Source organism: Pogona vitticeps, chromosome 5 (genome assembly GCF_051106095.1).
Source record: "Pogona vitticeps strain Pit_001003342236 chromosome 5, PviZW2.1, whole genome shotgun sequence".
NCBI lineage: Eukaryota > Metazoa > Chordata > Lepidosauria > Squamata > Agamidae > Pogona > Pogona vitticeps.
This window is the reverse complement of record NC_135787.1, coordinates 40,756,434-40,764,340: the sequence shown is the minus strand read 5'-3', so window position 1 is coordinate 40,764,340 and position 7,907 is coordinate 40,756,434. Positions and strand designations below refer to the sequence as shown.

Below are 7,907 nucleotides of genomic sequence, written 5' to 3'. Positions count from 1 at the left end.
CCAGTTTGTGTCCCAATTTTACCCCCCTCTGTTTCATGCCACCAGAGATACACAAGAATTAGTAAAGCGTCTATCACATTGAGGTGCTAGGAACTCTCTTTGTGGAGATTTTCTTTCCAGTTGTCTCTTGAGCAATCCTCACAGGTTTGGTAACCTTAGAATATTTAGTATCCTCATCATTCACTCATGTACAGCATCACTTCCTTGCACAAAACACTTGGATTGTTTTCATAAAACTCTTTCCCAGGACGTACTGAACCTCTGTGGGTCTGTGTTCCCTGTTTGTTGTTGTTAGCAGATGGGATTTTCCCATAAATTCCTGGTGAGGCTATGAGGTACTAAAGTTGTCACATATGAGTAACAGATCTTAGTTTAGGGGAAAGCATATTTCGGATGAAATATGTTTTTGTCTGTCCATAACGCCACTCAATTCTGTAATTTTGATTACACCATAATCATGAAAAACATGGGCTCAGTATTCAGTCATAAAGATACAGTGATTCTGTATTATTTACAGACTAGGATGATGTCACTGAGCTGCTCTTATATTGAAAGGAAACAGAAGATTTAATATACAGGTTTGCATCAGTAAATACTGTATACATGATTTGGTTTTGGCGTCCTCCCTCCCTGCGGAATTGTACCCTCTAGTTTTATGTCTTGCTGAAAATAGAAAATTGTCACTTGCATGCTCGAATAATCCTATGGTAGTACAACCTAGGACTGAGATGTGCACACAGAAAGTGTAAGAGACAATGGGAGATGAATGCAGGCTAGTTGGTTGAACAGATGTGAACTTTTAAGTTCTCATTACAATAAAGTGACATGAACACTTTAATCTGCCCAGATTGATCATATTCTGGAAAAATTCACTATCCAGAGTAGAGGAGGGGCAAGCTGGAAATTTGTGCTACATTTTTTCAATCATTTTTGTTTAATGTGACAACGAAGAAAATGCTTCTTAAAGAAACAGTTAAAGACCATCTCTCTTAAACTTTCCTCTGTGCAGTTTGCAGTCTTTACCTTTGTTACCAGCTGACTAAGGAATCTGTATGTGGTCTGCAATCTTCCTGGCTTCCAAGGCTTCAGATAAAGTCCAGGAGAAGACATATTGGTGTGGGCAGCCGGGAAGGCTGCAGAATGATGGAGATGTGTAATAGAAAAGAGGGTGCAGAATGTGCATGTACACACACCATGGCCACCACCATCACCACAAAACAATTGTGACTAGTTTCTAACAATACAGCATGTAAGCTTTAAAAAAACCCCACTAAAAATAAATTCGAAAGTACACTGAGAAAGAGTCAGAAGCTCTTTAATGAGAGAAAAAAAGTTTTGGAAAGCTGGAGACAAACTGTGGCAGAGTCTTAAGAGTATATGCAATTCTTTAAGGGTTTGTTTTAAGAAAATGAGAATAGGCAACCTAGTCTGAAATTCTATGGGCAGCTGGAGTAAAAAATGTGGAACAGACATAATTAGCTGGATCTTCTATACTAATTTTAGTTTTGCACTAGTGTGATTCCACATGACATCACTGAGTACAGCAAAGCCACTTTTGATTTATACTGTTCAGTATGAGGACATAATCAGCCCCAGGATTATCGTGTCTGATCAAGCCAGTGAACCAGTGTGTTACTGAAATGCTGCATAAGTGACAGCTGATGAAGCGACTATGGTGTGTGATTTATTGTGCAGGCTGACAGGAGGACTTGCATTCTGTTAAAAATTATGGATAAAACTGTCAGGTACTTTGTTGATCTTTGACCTATATACTAGTTCATACAGGCTGCATTAATTGTACGTACAGGGATGGATATGAGCATCCCATCCTTAGGGCTTCTCTTTGCTTACTGGTTGTGTGGAGACGGTGTGTAAATACTGCTTACTTCTGAAATTTCAGCTCCATTTAAAAGGAGTGTCTCAGGTTTAGCCTTCTTGTTAGAAGGTGGTTCTTAAAACGTCCCTGGTGGCAGCTGAAAAGTTCTCAGTCTTCTGAAAACAGCAAGAGGGTTAGTATTTGGGGAGTGTCCTTGCACAGTTGTCCTTGCAGCCTTGACAGGTACCATATATGTCTTATTGGGAAGTATGGCATTTACTTGACGGTTAGCAAGATTGCTAGGTATAAGAAAGGCAAATCTGCTTGCAGACTATTTTGTGTGGTTTTCCTGGGGCACATTAGTCACAATCACTGCAATCCTGCCAATCATGTTGCATTGTTTATACTGCTTATCCCAAGTTGTTTTCAGAGCCTGTGGACTGTAACAAGAAACTTTTTTAAAATCTAAAGTGGAGGCCATCCACCAGGAGCTCTCTCCTTTTTTGAACACAGTAGATTGAGCAGAGACATCCAGCGCTCCATCTTGCCCAATGAGACTCGATCTGTTTCACCCTGTGACACCAGATATGGTGGACAAAACACTTGACCACTGTCATGCCACCACCTCCTCCCTTGACCCTTGCCCGGCCTAGCTAACCAAAGCAGGCCTATAACAACCGAATGGGCCACTGCAATAATTAATGGGTCTCTCTGGGAGGAGACACTCATTAGGCCCATTAGGAAGAAACCAAGTTCGGTGGTGGATGACACCAATTATAGGCCCGTCACCAATGTTTCTTTCCTCAGCAAAGTGGTAGAGAGGGTGGTGGTTGACCAGCTCCAGGCCCTTTTGGATGAAACCAACGCCCTGGATCCATTTCAGTCGGGCTCCAGGCTGCACCATGGCACGGAAATGGCATTGGTCACCCTGTCTGATGACCTGCTAAGGGAGGCTGACAGGGGCAAAATGTCTCTGTTGGTCCTTCTTGATATCTCAACCACCGATACTGTTGACCATGGAATCTCCTGGGGAGACTCTCTAAGCTGGGAATCGGTGGTCTGATGCTAGTCTGGCTCTGATCCTTCTTGGAGGACATCTCCTTTTCTCCAACAACAGTGGATGCTGTTTTGTCCCTTCAGCGCTGTCTGGAGGCCATATTGAAATGGATGCAGGTGAATGGTCCGAGGCTGAACCTGGACAAGATGGAGGTCCTGAGGGTGGCCAGCCTTGATGTCAGTGGTTTGGGTAATTCCCTCTCTTTTGGGGAGGGGGTGACTTTGGGGGGGTGGATTGCCCAGCTGTGTTCCTATCTTGATGTGGGGGCCCTCACCACTCTGGTCCATGTGCTTGTAGTCTCAAGATTAGACTATTATAATGCAATTTATTTGGGGCTACCTTTGAGATTGATGCAGAAGCTTCAAATGGTGCAGAACGTGGTGGCCAGACTGGGGTGAGAAAACATCAACATATCTCCCCTACTCTGGCTGCCCTGCATTGGTTGCCTGTTCATTTCTGCATTGATTTCAAAGTACTGTACCAATGATGACATATAAAGCCCTAAACGGTTTAGGACCTCAATATCTTGTGGAATGCCTCCTCCCACTTATATTTATCTGAATCACTCACTTTAGTCAAGAGGGGCAGATGAGGGCCCTAACGCTGAGGGAGGCCCAAAGAGAAAGAACACGAAAGTGGGCCTTCTTGGCAGTGGCCCCTTGCCTCTGGAACAATCTTCCCCCAGAAATTTGTCTGGCTCCCTCACTGGGTGTTTTTAAGAGCCAGCTCAAGACCTGGCAGGCTCTCTTTGGGCAGGCCTTCCCTCCTGTTAATACCTAATTTATTTGCTTTTTTCAATTGTATTAATGTTGTTTTGTTTTGTTTTGTTTTACTATTCTTGAGTTCTTGTTAGCTGCCCAGAGTAGACTTCAGTCTAGTTGGGCAGGATATTAAACCAACCAACCAACCAACCAACAAACAAACAAACTCTTGAACAGCATGAACTGTTGGCAGTGATTCAGAGACTTAATTTAATAACAAGAAGTTTTGAGGTCTTGATCTGGATGGTCTACAAGTAAAGAGACAGAAAGCGCAGAATATGTCAGACATGGTCTTATCAGGGTTGGCCCAACTATAGCACCAAGGTTGCTAGCAGACATTTTATTTTTGCCAGGTTGTTCACAAGCCCTTTGTGGGTGTCCTAAAAGAACCTGGGGAGTGTTATAGTTTATTACAGTAAGCAATTTCAGTCCAAAGAACTTGTTGTAAAGCTGAAATAAAAGCAAAGGTTCAGGGAACTGGTGAAGGTATAGTTTAAGGATACTGCTTATATTGTGGACACTGAGGTCAGATAATTTCATCAAGCCCTTTCTCTTTTCAAATGCATGAACAAGCTTTTCAACTCTTGATTTCACTCCGCTCACATAGTATATATACTCTTTAGATCTAGGGCTCTGCTTTCAGTTTCAAAGGTACTTTTTTTAATGATGAATGGAATGCTGTCAGGGGTATTTTCACCAGCTTGCCTAAATTTGGCTCCATAGATGAAGCTTTCCATGAAGCCTTTTGTGACCACACCAAATAATTAAGTCTCCAAGCATTTCTTGTGACAGGCGCGTGAACACTCTGCCCATTTCACTCCATGGAATGCCACCAGCCAATCACATTCCTTTCATTTCGATGGATACCTCAGCTTCCGGCATTTGTGTGTTTGGATAGAAAAGTGATTTGAAAAGCACTTTCAGATGCTAGATCATTTAAATCACATTCTGAAGGAGAGTGGACCTCTTATCAAAAACATCTGCAGATGACGATGTACCAGTCTGTGGTATTTGGGCAAGCCTTGTTTTAAAATTACCTAAACTTCCAAACAGAGAGTCTTCAGATTGTGATTCATTGCTTCCTCCAGCATGCTCTGAATCACTGTACAACCTTCCACTTTGGTTACCAAGTTAATCACGTATGGTAACGGTGCATACAGTTACTGTAGCATTAAGTTTTACGGTCTTCAGTCACCTTTCCTGATTACAGGAATTGTTCTCCAGACTTAAAGGAATACATAAAACAGCCCACAAAGGGTCAATTCCTATTGCTTAGCATAATCAATTGCACTAGAGTAAACCCACTGAATCTGTGGGGGCTTAGTGAGTCCACTCCACCATAAGTTCCATTGATTCATGTGGGCCTAGTGTAGTTATGACTTACTACTGAATTTCATCCATAGTTAGAGGTATGAAAGGAATTCTGGGCAACATTTCATGCATCTGATGAAGAGAACATTTCACAAAAAAGTATACTAGAATACATTTTCTTATCTCTAATGTGGGGCATCATGATTGCCCCTTCAAATGCAGTGCATGTGCATGTGTAAATCCATGTCTGAGAGTAATCAGTCATTATGTGCCAAGAGGCTCCTTCCTACTTACAACCACTCCAGTAGGAGGGTAGTTGAGGTATATGAGAAGTTGAAGGAGTTGTTTACTATTACTAACAACAGTGAGTCCCCATGGCCAAACAGAAATTTCAAGCCAAGTCTCCTGAGTCCTAATCCGACACTTTATCACACTGGCCCTCATGAGGAATTATCCGCCCCAGTTAGGACTAGACCTCAGCTAGTAGATACTGCTATTAAACTTTATTGTCTGTTTCCTTCCTACCAACAACACCAACAACACATGCCAGTTGGGGATTGCTTGCTGAAAATATGCCCATATTGGCCTTGCAGAAAAGAGCCAACCACTGCATAATGACAGAACACCAAGGTATCACCCTATGTAGTATATATACAAACTAAGGCATAAGTTGTCAGACCCAAAAGTACTATAGCCTCTTCAACAGGACCAATGGCTCTGTGGGAACATGAGCAAACAATGGATACAATCCATGATATCCAGGTTCAGGTGCCCGGTACCTTAAACATAGACAGCTTGCAAACAATTACTGTTTTCATGCACAAACTACGGATGGAAGACCTGTCTATTTTGCATTCTCTCACATTTGAATTATGTTAATGTGGGTGAATCCATTTCAGAAACTGAAATGATAATTTCACCCATGCCTAGAGCAAACTCACACATACACAGGGAAAGACATACATGTCATAATAAACATCTGGCTCTGGAGATTAGCTGGCCAAATAAATGTAAGCAAAACCCACAGCATCCTGCAACAACAACAACAACAATATCAGAGGCTGTAGATTACTGCAAATACAGTAGGTAATAGAGGAAGAAAAAAGAAGCCTAAATTATTATATCAGTACAAGCAGAGAAAAATTACTGAAAGCAGTGAAAATGGAAAATATTTTGAAAACAACAGAAAAAAGGCTCAATATAAGTAACAACAATATGAAAATAAATTAAACAGCTGGAAAAAATAAACCACTATATAGGCAACACCTCAGAAATATTTAGGGAAAGCCTGATCATAATTCAACATGGGCATGGCTAAAACTGGGGACCCTTAAGAATGAAACCGGCTTGATTTTTGCTGCATGAGAACAAGCACTCCGAACCAACATGATGAAAACTAAGATCCAAGGAGTTAGTGCTAACAGCAAATGTCGACTCTGCCAAGAAAAAGATGAAACTGTGTCATACCTCATCTGTGAATGTCCAAAAATTGCACAAACAGATTACAAACTTAGACATGATAGAATGGCAAAGTTAGTGCACTGGTCATTATGCGAAAAAATATAACTTGCTGGCCTCCAAAAACCTGTGGGAACATCAAGTAGAGAAAATGTCAGAAAATGAGGAAGTCAAGATCCTGTGGGATTTCTGAAACACCTTGAACATAGACACCAGACATAGTAGTAATAGAATGAAGAAAGTTCTGGATTGTTGACATTGCAATTCCAGGGAATGCCAGAGTTGAAAATAAGGAACTGGAAAAACTAACAAAGTACAGAGACCTGGCAATTGAAACATCTCACCTCTGGAAGAAACACACTTCAGTTGTCCCCATAGTCAGAAACTGCACCATCAGAGCTACAAAAAATGGCAATATTAGGAACAGCATACATACTGCGTCAATATTTAACAGATACTTAGTTTTTTAGTTAACACTTGTATCTGTGATATAATATCAATGTTTTTATAATTTTGACTGTGCCTTGAGTTTTTATTATTATTATTATTATTATTATTATTATTATTATTATTATTATTATTATTATTATTATTATTATTATTATTATTATTTGGCATGCAGCTGGAGGGAGGGGAGAAAACAGCCTAGGAGCATCTTAAAGTGGCACTGATTGGACACAGAATTTTGAACTAGGCACTGGGAAGAGCCTTCCATAGCTAGCTTGATGTCTTTCTCTGAGGTGCACCCATTTTTTGAGGGAGGCGGTCACATGCACAAGGAACTGCAGGAACTGCAACATGCATGACAGAATGGGACCAGTGTCAGGACCTGCTTGGTAGCTCAGCTGGAAGGTTCGCTGAGATGGTAAACGAGAAGTGGCAGCTCAAGTCCTGCAGTGAGAAAATGGAGGAGTGACCATCACAAGTCATAACATGCCTTTCATCATTGGGCCAGCAACTAAATGTGAGAAGCAAAATCAAACTTTAAAAAGAAGAAACGTAAAAGGAAGAAACAGGATTAATTTTGAGCATGGATGGAAATATCAAGAGGGCCGTGGCACTTAGCATTCTGGCCATGTCCAGCTAGCAAAAATGGAAGATGTGAGGGCACTTTGATTCATATCTGTGCCACACCACACCGTGTCATACTGCACAAAATGACCCTTTAACAATTATTATTGTAACCTATCTGTCAGTCTTGCCCATCTTGCTCTGAACAGTAATGTCAAAGAACTACGTTGTAAGCTGCTGAAAATCAGGGTCAGAGAACAATTCTGTCATTAATAATTAGTTCTAGAATTGAACAGGCAGCTAAGAAAGCTTTAAATCCTTTCTAAGTATGGAACAGAAATGCTGTTTGCCTCAAAGTTTCATGCACAAAAGAGAAATGATCTGATCCACTTTTCATTTGCACCATGTACTGTAGTTATGCATAATTGCACATAATTAGTTCTCTATTTTTTTCTCTCTCTAAAAGATTTCTTAGCATCACCAACCCTGCCCT

At 41.0% G+C, this 7,907-nt stretch overlaps 1 pseudogene across 1 annotated transcript; it reads right to left on the bottom strand.

The window, feature by feature from the left end:
• Positions 1–3,098: 3,098 nt before the first annotated feature.
• On the bottom strand, positions 3,099–4,765 carry LOC110073615 (rho GTPase-activating protein 29 pseudogene; annotated as a pseudogene). The gene has a single exon (XR_013536880.1). The product of XR_013536880.1 is annotated as a rho GTPase-activating protein 29 pseudogene (transcript).
• Positions 4,766–7,907: the final 3,142 nt, after the last annotated feature.